Source organism: Bos javanicus, chromosome 4 (assembly GCF_032452875.1).
Source record: "Bos javanicus breed banteng chromosome 4, ARS-OSU_banteng_1.0, whole genome shotgun sequence".
In the NCBI taxonomy this organism is placed as follows: Eukaryota; Metazoa; Chordata; class Mammalia; order Artiodactyla; family Bovidae; genus Bos; species Bos javanicus.
In genome coordinates, this window is record NC_083871.1 from 70,105,642 (window position 1) to 70,116,421 (window position 10,780).

The following is a 10,780-nucleotide window of genomic DNA, read 5'->3' on the forward strand; positions in this document are numbered from 1 at the left end:
CTGACATCTAGCTTGTTAGAACAATCTTGTTCATAATAGCCATCACCTACCAAGTGCCCACCCTGTGCCAAACATCTATCTTTTATCACTTAATCCTCACAACCAGCTCAAGAGGTGAAGGATACCATGAGGTTAAGGGACTTGCTCAAAGTCTCACAATTATTAAGTAAAAACAATTAGGAAAATGTTAGCATTGTTTGAAATTTTATATGCCAAGTGTTGGAATAAACATTTTATCTTTTATTTTAAATTAAACTTTTATTTTTTTATTAAATTTTTTTTAAGTTTTATATGCCAAATGCTGGGATAAGCTTAAAAAAAAAAAATCCTAACAAGGTAAGTATTATTATTTATAGCTTCTAGATAAGAATACTGAGGCTCAGAAATTCAAAATAATTTGCCCCGGGTTATCCAACGCCTTGGTGGTGGGACCAGCATTTACTCTCCTTCTTATTAGAATAATGCAACAGTACTGCCCCGAAGCCCACATTCTTCAGATTGCACCAAGGCTGCCTCTGTCCTCTCCAAACGCCCTTTGGAAAATGGCCCATAAGTTTCCCCAAAACAACAGTTGAAGACAAACTCCAGAGACTCAGAGTTTTCTGGAAGGGCTGTCTCTCAAAAAGCTTCTGCCCTGAACTGGAATCTTATTTGCATTTGTCCTTCCATGGTAGTTTCCAATTCCCAAGCAGAACACACATTTAACTGTAAAATTCACCTTAACTAGGCAGCTGTCTGCTGCAGTCAGGCACAAGGCTCAGGTGCAGCTCCCAGTAGGGTCTCCTGAATCAGCGTGCCAGCCTCCGTAAAGCAATGTAAGTCACCTCCGAGAAATGAGAGGCCGCTTGGAAGAGACAGACGCTGCCGTGCCCGCTTGTCAGAACCGTGCAGGGGATGCCAGTCATGACTCAATTACTCCCGGGACTTCTCTCCTGAAGGTTTCCCTGTCATTTATGAGAACCAGTGCAGGGAGGACTACCACATGTCCTAGACCAGGAACCTATCTAGGAATGAGGAGATTACAGGTTTAATTGGCCTCTCCTCACCACAGTGTCAACAAGCCATCAAGATAAGAGCTCTTGACATCCAATGGGCAAGATAACACCATTCAACAAATGGCATCTGAGCCTCTATTATATTCAAGACCTTATGCCAGGAGACACAAAGGTGAATCGAAAGCATAATCTCAGCCTGACATGACCCTACAATTTAGACAGCTATATAAAGTGCCCTTAGAAGGGTATAACCGGTGAAGTACAAAGATATAGTGCAAAGTGCAAAGATAACTAAAGCTTAGAGGCTTTAGTTAAAGAGGAGGGAGCAGATGAGATTACTGGGGAAAGATCACAGGAAAAGACGAGGAAAATGCCCAGAAGAAGGCTTCAGCCGAGACCTAAACCTGTAGGGCAGAGGAAGTGGCCAAAATGTCCAAGAAGGAGCAGCTGAGGATCCCAGGAAGCACCCCGTGACAGGCAGCAGGGATATGTCCACAGTGTTCAATGAGACTGGGATGATGAAAATGACACAGGAGAAAAGACCATGGGCCCTGGAGTTCAGGAGGATGCTGACAACCCTTAGAAAACTGTTGGTCAGGGGTAACCAGAAGTTTGCCCAAGGTCAAGGAGATAGGTCGGTGATGAGGAAAGTAACTGAAGAATGTAAGCTGCTGTTTTAGAAATGTTTAATAATGAGGGGAAGAGGTGTAGGTCCATAAGGTAAGGGGAGAGCAGACACTGGGGAGATTTGAGCAGGTCTCAGGAAAGCAGAGCTGGAAGAAACCAGGCTTGTGTGCCTGAAGGAGTAAGATTCCAGGGCAGGCAGGAGGGACCAAGGGCATAGGGGGACAGAATTTCACATTGGAAAGTAAGAGACACTCCAGAGACACGATCAAAGAAAGAGGGGAAGGAATGATGCAGGTGTTTTGAGCTGGAGAAAAGAATGTTGAAAGAACTTACAAGCAACCCTAAGTTTGCCATCATATAAAAAATGACCTCCAGAAGAGTGATTGTCCTGTCCCAGTAGTGTGGGGACTGTGCTGGAACGGTCATCTTCAGAAGGAAGTTATAGGGAATAATTCACTACATTCATTCTTCAAGCAAATTTGCATCTTTTCCTTTCTTGTTGCTTTTTAAAAAAATTACATTTATAATTACGGTAGATTTAGTTCTTCAACCTTCCCTGTCTTTACTTCTCCATAGGAGTATCTTATAACCTTTATCTCAAGGATTTGCTTCCCCTTAGTACCATCAACTCTAGAGTCTGTTGGGTCTAATTATCCAGTCTAATGATTATCTGGGTCTTTCTCTATCTCCCCACTCAGACTCCCTGCACCTTAGCCATTTCACTGCTTATCAATCCTTCCACTAGATGTGGGGAGGGGAAGCATGAAAAGCTAAAACCCAAATCAATTCATTCTCCTACTTATTTGGGGATATAGCCAAATATTTTGAAAACATGAGCTCAAATGAGGTTGGGGGCTATCTGAAGTTCAGCGCTATTTCATTATCCCTGAATAGAATGACCACCCACGATTAGTCCTGAAGTCAAAAGATGAACATGTCTACATGAGAAAAAAAGACACATTTAGTGGACGTCCTACTGGAGGAGCTCTAAGTCGGTACCTCTTGTGTCACCTCATGACTATCTCCTTGCCTTTCACTCAGAGTCTTGCTTTCTCACCAGAGCTGTCTAATTTGAAATTTCACATATTGCATTTTCAGATTGGAAACCTTAAGGGTTAGCACTGCCAATATTAACAGATTAGCAGTTCTTCCAGTCCCTGAAATGCAATACTCAGAGTATTCCTCAGCATTTATGGTTACAACAGCTTCCCTGCTCCATGACTCTGCCTATATCACTGGGCGCAGGGCACGACCAGATGGTGCCTAGTATCTGTTTATTTCTTATTAAACTTTGAGACTTCTGTATTTTGAAAAGACTCTAGTAGTTGTGATATTGTGCTATAGTTTTTCAAGAAAATGGGTCAAGGAACCATAGGTTCTGTTGTATTAACATTACTGAGACTCTACAGTTGTGTTGTGAATCTACAATTATTTCAAAATTACAAGTTTAATTTAAAAAACGTCTTCAGGAATTTTTACCGTCAGAACAACAAAACTAAAATAAAACCTAACAATGATTTTCAGATATTCAATACATCCACTGAAATGGCTAAAATTTAAAAGGTTGACAACATTATATGTTGACAAGGATGTGAAGAAATTAGAACTCTCATTCACTAATGGTAGGATATACAACCACTATAGAAACAGCTTGGCAATTTCTTATAAAATCAAACACACACTGATCATATAACCTACCAAGTCTATTTCCAGGCATTTACTCAAGAGAAATGAAAACATGTCCACAAAAAAGAGTTGTATACCAATGTTTGTGGCACTTTATTCAAAATAGTTTCAAACTGGAAACAATCCAAATGTCCTTTAACAAGAAAATGGATAAAAATTTTTTGATATATTCATACAATGAAATACCTCTCTGCAATAGAAAGGTTAAAACCACTGACACATACAACATGAATGAATTTCAAAAACATTATCATGAGTGATAGAATTTAGGCACAAGAGTACATACTAAGTGATTTATTTATTTAACATTCTAAACAAGCAATACAATCTATGCCAAGAGAAAGCAGATTTGTGGTTTCCTGGAGACATGGGGGATCAGGATTGGGGACTGACTGCAAAAACGCACAGTAGAACTTTTTAGAGGTGTACAAATGTTCAAAATCTTGATTGGGTAATGGTGGTGGTTACACAAGTATGTATGTATTTTATTTCAGGTAAAGTATACCTCAACAAAGTTCACTGGGGGGTGGGTGAGGGGGAAGAAGGCTCCAAGAACCTCTACCCAAATCAGAAAAAAATGAAATAAAACCTAGCAATGATTTTCTTGTACTCAGTAGTGTAACCTCCTTATCTTAAATACATCAACAATGAACAAGTATCCTGAGACAATAGGCTCTGGCTTAGATCAGCCAGTAGAGGGAACTCTTTCTCAAACTGAGGCTCCATTAACTCAATGACCTATGAAATTAACCTCTAAACTGAAGATGTAACTCTTTACTCGGTTCAGTTCAGTTCAGTTCAGTCGCTCAGTCATGTCCGACTCTCTGCGGCCCCATGAACTGCAGCACGCCAGGCCTCCCTGTCCATCACCAACTCCCGGAGTTCACTCAAACTCACGTCCATCGAGTTGGTGATGCCATCCAGCCATCTCATCCTCTGTCGTCCCCTTCTTCTCCTGTCCCCAATCCCTCCCAGCATCAGAGTCTTTTCCAATGAGTCAACTCTTTGAATGAGGTGGCCAAAGTACTGGAGTTTCAGCTTTAGCATCGTTCCTTCCAAGGAACACCCAGGGCTGATCTCCTCTAGAATGGACTGGTTGGATCTCCTTGCAGTCCAAGGGACTCTCAAGAGTTCTCCAACACCACAGTTCAAAAGCATCAATTATTCGGCACTCAGCTTTCTTCACAGTCCAACTCTCACATCCATACATGACTACTGGAAAAACCATAGCCTTGATAGATGGACCTTTCTTGGCAAAGTAATGTCTCTGCTTTTGAATATGCTATCTAGGTTGGTCATAACTTTTCTTCCAAGGAGTAATCATCTTTTAATTTTAGGCATCTTTTAATTGCATGGCTGCAATCACCATCTGCAGTGATTTTGGAGCCCAAAAAACTAAAGTCTGACACTGTTTCCACTGTTTCCCCATCTATTTCCCATGAAGTGAAGGGACGAGATGCCATGATCTTCGTTTTCTGAATGTTGAGCTTGAAGCCAACTTTTTCACTCTCCTCTTTCACTTTCATCAAGAGGCTTTTTAGTTCCCCTTCACTTTCTGCCATAATGGTGGTGTCATCTGCATATCTGAGGTTATTGATATTTCTCCTGGCAATCTTGATTCCAGCTTGTGCTTCTTCCAGCCCAGCGTTTCTCCTGATGTACTCTGCATATAAGTTAAATAAGCAGGGTGACAATATACAGCCTTGACGTACTCCTTTTCTGATTTGGAACCAGTCTGCTGTTTATGTCTCCACATTTTTCCCCTCTCCATAGGTGCAGACAGCCTCAGGTAGAAGGAGCTCAAACCAGCCCAGTAGAGAAATTAACCCCATTCCCACTGAAGGTGAGCAAAAGGAAGGGGTCCATACCAGTAGATTGGTGTTTCAGCATCCAAGTCAATTTCCTGCTCTGATCTTTAAACAAATCTGGTAATTATTAAAGATGTTGGTAAACAAGCCCTCCTCTTACTCCCCAGCACCTGCAATAAGAACTCTGCCACAGTGCGGTGCCTGCCTGCTCCACCACCACCCCCTCACCCCAATCCATGTCAGTTGCCTGAGAGTGGGGTCTTGGCTTATTTTTGCCAACTATTCTATAATCTGGAGTCCTAATGCTACCTAATGTCAAGTCACCCTAGAGCCATAGTGGTCTGCCATTTGCTTGCAGCCAGATTTCCATGACAATCCACTCAGCCCATTTACACCATCACACTCAGAACAGTCCCCTGCAGGAACTCCCTGAAGCGGGGCCCTTGCCCACTATTCTCTGACTTGGGTCTGCCATAGCCCTGGAAGGCCACCTGCCCATCCCGAGTGTCCTTGACACCATCTCCTGAAGCCTTCACAGATTTATGAATCTCAGATTTGTCCCCAGAATGCCCACGCACCACCACCCAGACTCTGGCCCTCAAAGGCATTTCTTTAAGTTATTGTTCACCAAAAAATAAGTTGATGAGGTAAGTTTTTAGAGGGCAAATGCTGAACCACTATAAAATAGTTCTGTTTATGTTGCATCTAGAATCATGAAACTTTAAAGACTGGATGTTTCCAGAGCCCATGTGCATCAAGCACTTTATCAATCACTGAGAAATGGACATGGAGGTCCTACTTTTGAACATTTCCAGTAGGAGACACTCACTACTTTTCAAGATAACCCATTCCATCGTTAGGCAGATGTAATTGCTAAAAATATCCTTTATATGGATTTCAAATTTATCTCCTTGGACATATACCTATTACCTTGGTCTCTATTCCTTTGTAAGGAGCACAGAATTCCCTGTTTTATACAGTAACATTTTAATTGTTTAAAGTCAGCATCCCTGTGCTCCTCCTCTTCCTGCTTCTCACATTATTTCTTCTCAAGGTTCAGGGAAAAAAAGTCAATTCAATTCCATCCTGTTCTTACTCAGTTCTAGACAGCATCCTGAATGCTTGAGATGCAAAGATGAGTAAGTTGTAGTTCCTGCCTTCAAAGAGTTTATAGGAAGAGTTAGCAAGTCAGGGTGGACATTCAGAAGACATAGCAGCACTGAATGGGTGGGGCGGGGGCTGGGGGGAAGTATTCCAGACTTTGGAAATAGTGGGATATTCTAGAAAAAGGACTAGTGGCCTTGCTAGAGTTTTGTCTATTGCTTTGGGAGTTTTTTTGGTGGTGAGTGTAATAAGAGATAAAGCTAGAAAGCAAGCCAAAACCAGATCTCAAAGCACATTATAGACTATGCTCAAGAGTTCTAAGCAAGAGAATGACATAACATTTCCGTTTTAGAAAGATTCCCTTGGTTTCTATGGTATAGTGCTGCTGCTGCTGCTAAGTCGCTTCAGTGTCTGACTCTGCGCAACCCCATAGACGGCAGCCCACCAGGCTCCCCCGTCCCTGGGATTCTCCAGGCAAGAACACTGGAGTGGGTTGCCATTTCCTTCTCCAATGCAGGAAGTGAAAAGTGAAAGGGAAGTTGCTCAGTTGTGTCCGACTCTTAGCGACCCCATGGACTGCAGCCTACCAGGCTCCTCTGTCCGTGGGATTTTCCAGGCAAGAGAGTGGGGTGCCATTGCCTTCTCCGTGGTATAGTGCTAGGCACAAATTAAGCACTATTGTGGTGTTAATGATAAACTAAGTAGGAATAAACTACAAGGAGGCAAATGACCTCTACACTGAAAACTGCAAAACAAAATACTGCCAAAGTAATAAAAGGAGGCATAAATAAATGGAAGGACATCACGTGTTCATGGACTGAAAGACTTAACATGATTAGGAAGCCAGTTCTACCCAAAGTGATCTAACAGATTCACACAACCCCTATCCAAATCCCAACAACATTTTTTTCTGCAGAAATAAAAAAATACTCATCCTAAAATACATAAGAAATCTCCAGGGGCCTCAAATAACCCCCAAATAGTTAAAGTTAAAAGACTTACCACCTCCTGATTTCAAAACTTATTACAAAGCTATAGCAATCAACATAGTGTGGTACTGGCATAAAGACTAACATATAGATCAATGGAATAAAATAAAGAGCACAGAAACAGACCCTCTCATATGTAGTCAAATGATTTTCAACAAGGTGCCAATACTGTTCAAGGGAAAAAGCACAGTCTTTGTCCCAGCTAGTAAAGAATCCACTTGCAGTCCTGGAGACCTCTGTTCCATCCCTGGATTGGGAAGATGCCCCGGCGAAGAGAATGGCTACCCACTTCAGTATTCTGGCCTGGAGAATTCCATGGGGTTGCAAAGAGTGGGACACGACTGAGCGACTTCCACTTTCAACAAACAGTGTTGGAGAAACTGGATATCCACACGCAAAACAATGAAGTTGGATGCTTACAGTACACCATGTACAAAAACTATCTCAAAATAGGTTAAAGACCTAAACATAAGAGCTAAAACTATAAAACTCTTGGAAGAAAAGATAGGGGGAAGCTTTACGACATTGGATTTGGCAATGATTTATTGGATATGATTCTAAAAGCACAGGCGACAAAAGAAAAAATAGATACATTAGACTAATTAAAATTTAAAACTTTTGTAAATCAAAGGACACTGTCAAAAGAGTGAAAAGTCAACCCATAGAATGGGCACTTCATACCCACAATAAATAGCCATTATTTCTTAAAGAGAAAGAAAGAAAATAATGAATACTGGTGAGGATATACAAAAATCAAAACTCTTGTGTACAGTTTATGGGAATGTAAAATTGTGCAGCTGCTGTGAAAATCACTATGATTGTTCCTTAAAAAATTAACATAGATTTACCTCATGATCCAGCAATTCCACTTCAAGGTGCACACCCTAAAAATAAAAGTAGGGACTCAAATAGATCATGTGTACACCGACGTTCATATCAGCATTATTCACAATAGCCTAAATATGAAAACAACCAAATATCGACAGATGAATGGGTAAACAAAATATGGTATGAAAATTCAATGTAATATTATTTAGCCTTAAAAAGGAATGAAATTCTGACACATGCTATCACGTGGATAAACCTTGAAGGTACTATGCTATGAAAAATAGGCCAAACACAAAAAGATAGCTATTGTATTATTCCACTTATATGTAGTACTTAGAGTAGTCAAATTAATAGAGACAGAAAATAGAAGTTATCAGAGGCAGAGGGGGAGGAGATGGTAGAGAGTTATTATTTACTGGGTACAGAGATTCAGTTTGGGATGACGATAAAGTTCTGGAAATGGATGGGTGATGGTTGCCTGATGATAATGTGAATGTTCTTAGTGTGACTGAATTGTATATTTTAAATGGCTAAAATGGTAGATTTTATGTTATGTACATCTTACCACAATTAAATTTTAAGAAATAAAATAAAAGCAAAACATGTGCTAGGATGCTTTTTGCGTATTGCCTGAGTTGATTTTCTCACCATTCCTATGAAGCAGGGACTATGGTTCTCATTTTACAGATGAGAAATAGAGGCTCAGAGATGTTATGCATTTTCCCTATGGAAATGGAGTGAGTAGGTGGCAGAGCTAGGAAAGGGAACCCAGAGTCAGTTTCCAGGACCAGCCCCTATAACCTGTACGCTGCTCACCCTCCCAGGTGACTAACAAATTATAAGCATTATCTATGGTTGAGTACGGAGAAGGCAATGGCACCCCACTCCAGTACTCTTGCCTGGAAAATCCCATGGACGGAGGAGCCTGGCAGGCTGCAGTCCATGGGGTCGCTAAGAGTCGGACACGACTGAAGGACTTCACTTTCACTTTTCACTTTCATGCACTGGAGAAGGAAATGGCAACCCACTCCAGTGTTCTTGCCTGGAGAATCCCAGGGACAGGGGAGCCTGGTGGGCTGCCGTCTCTGGGGTCGCACAGAGTCAGACACGACTGAAGTGACTTAGCAGCAGCAGCAGCATGGTTGAGTAGGGGCTTCTCTGGTGACTCAGACAGTAAAAAATCTGCCTTTAATGCAGGAGACCTAGGTTTGATCCCTGGATCAGGAATATTCCGTGGAGAAGGCAATGGTTACCACTCTAGAATTCTTGCCTGGGAAATCCCATGGACAGAGGAAGCTGGTGGGTTACAGTCCAAGGAGTCACAAAGAGTCAGACACGACTGAGCAAATGGGTAGAGAGAGGGCTAGGTGAGGAGGGGCCAGCCCCAGGCCTCTGTCCAGCCCCTGGCCTTGATAAACCCTGGATTCAGCTCTTCTCTGATCCTGGACAAACCAGGTGTGCCCCAGGGCCTTCTCTTTCTGACCTTTACCACTTGCTGGTGGTAGAGACCTGTAGAAGATGCAACCCAGATATAGTCACTGGCAACGTAAAGGGGCATGTGGCCTAACCCCTACCTGGTACGGGAGGAGTTTCTTTAAACATTCTTGGAAAAAAAGTTTCCCAGGTGGCACTAGTGGTAAAAGAACCCACCTGCCAATGCAGGAGAAGCAAGAAACACAGGTTGAATCCCTGTGTAGGAAGATCCCCTGGAGGAGGAAATGGCAACACACTCCAGTATTCTTTTTTTTTTTTTTAAACTTTACATAATTGTATTAGTTTTGCCAAATATCAAAATGAATCCGCCACAGGTATACATGTTCTTGCCCAGAGAATCCCATGGACAGAGGAGCCTGGAGGGCTACAGTCCGTAGGTTGCACAGAGTCGGACATGACTGAAGTGACTCAGCGCAAGAAAAGGCCTAAGGGAACACATGCCAGTCTAAAGATGTCTGGAGTTTACTTGGTCCCTTATTCAGCTAGAAATCCTTTGAAGTTCAAAAAAAAAAAAGGAGAGTAGTAACTACCACTGTTGGTGAATCATAAAATACTTGTACAGTCTGATTTTGGGGAGAAATCGTACATTTGCAATTTCAAAATGTTAATGTTTTATTAATTTCTGTGCTGGTTTTCAATAAATTAATAGATTGAATTAATATATTATTAATTAGTAGTATGCTGGGTTTTAGTATATTAATAAATCTTTCTTTTCTGAACTTTCCCTTTGAAAGAAAACATTATTACTAAATACTCCATATTATTAATACTTATTGAGCTCTTACTACATGTAAGCTTTTCACATGTATTATTTACTCCTCACAAAATCCTCATTTTATAGCTGAGAAAACACACAAAGATTAAGTAACCAGTCCAATGTCAAATATAACAAGGAAGTAGAGAGTTGATAGTCACACCAGATAGTCTGATCCAGGTCCTCACTGTAAGCTAGACCCATGATCTGGGGAAACACATCCACTCTTAGGAGCCCATTTTCCTCACCTGGGAAATGAGGGGATTGGACCAGATGATGTGGAAGATTTTCTTCCCACTTGGACACCTTTATTTCCTTGTCTCCACAGGCAAATGATACTCCACGAGGACTTCCTACGTGGGTGTCCACCAACATTTCCCTGCTTAAATTATGGGAACCATTAATGCTGTAGGGCTGAAAAGGAGAGGTGAGCTCAGCTGAAACTAACATGCCCCAGTCTGCCTTTACTCTTGAACTTCAGTCGCCCTCTACTAC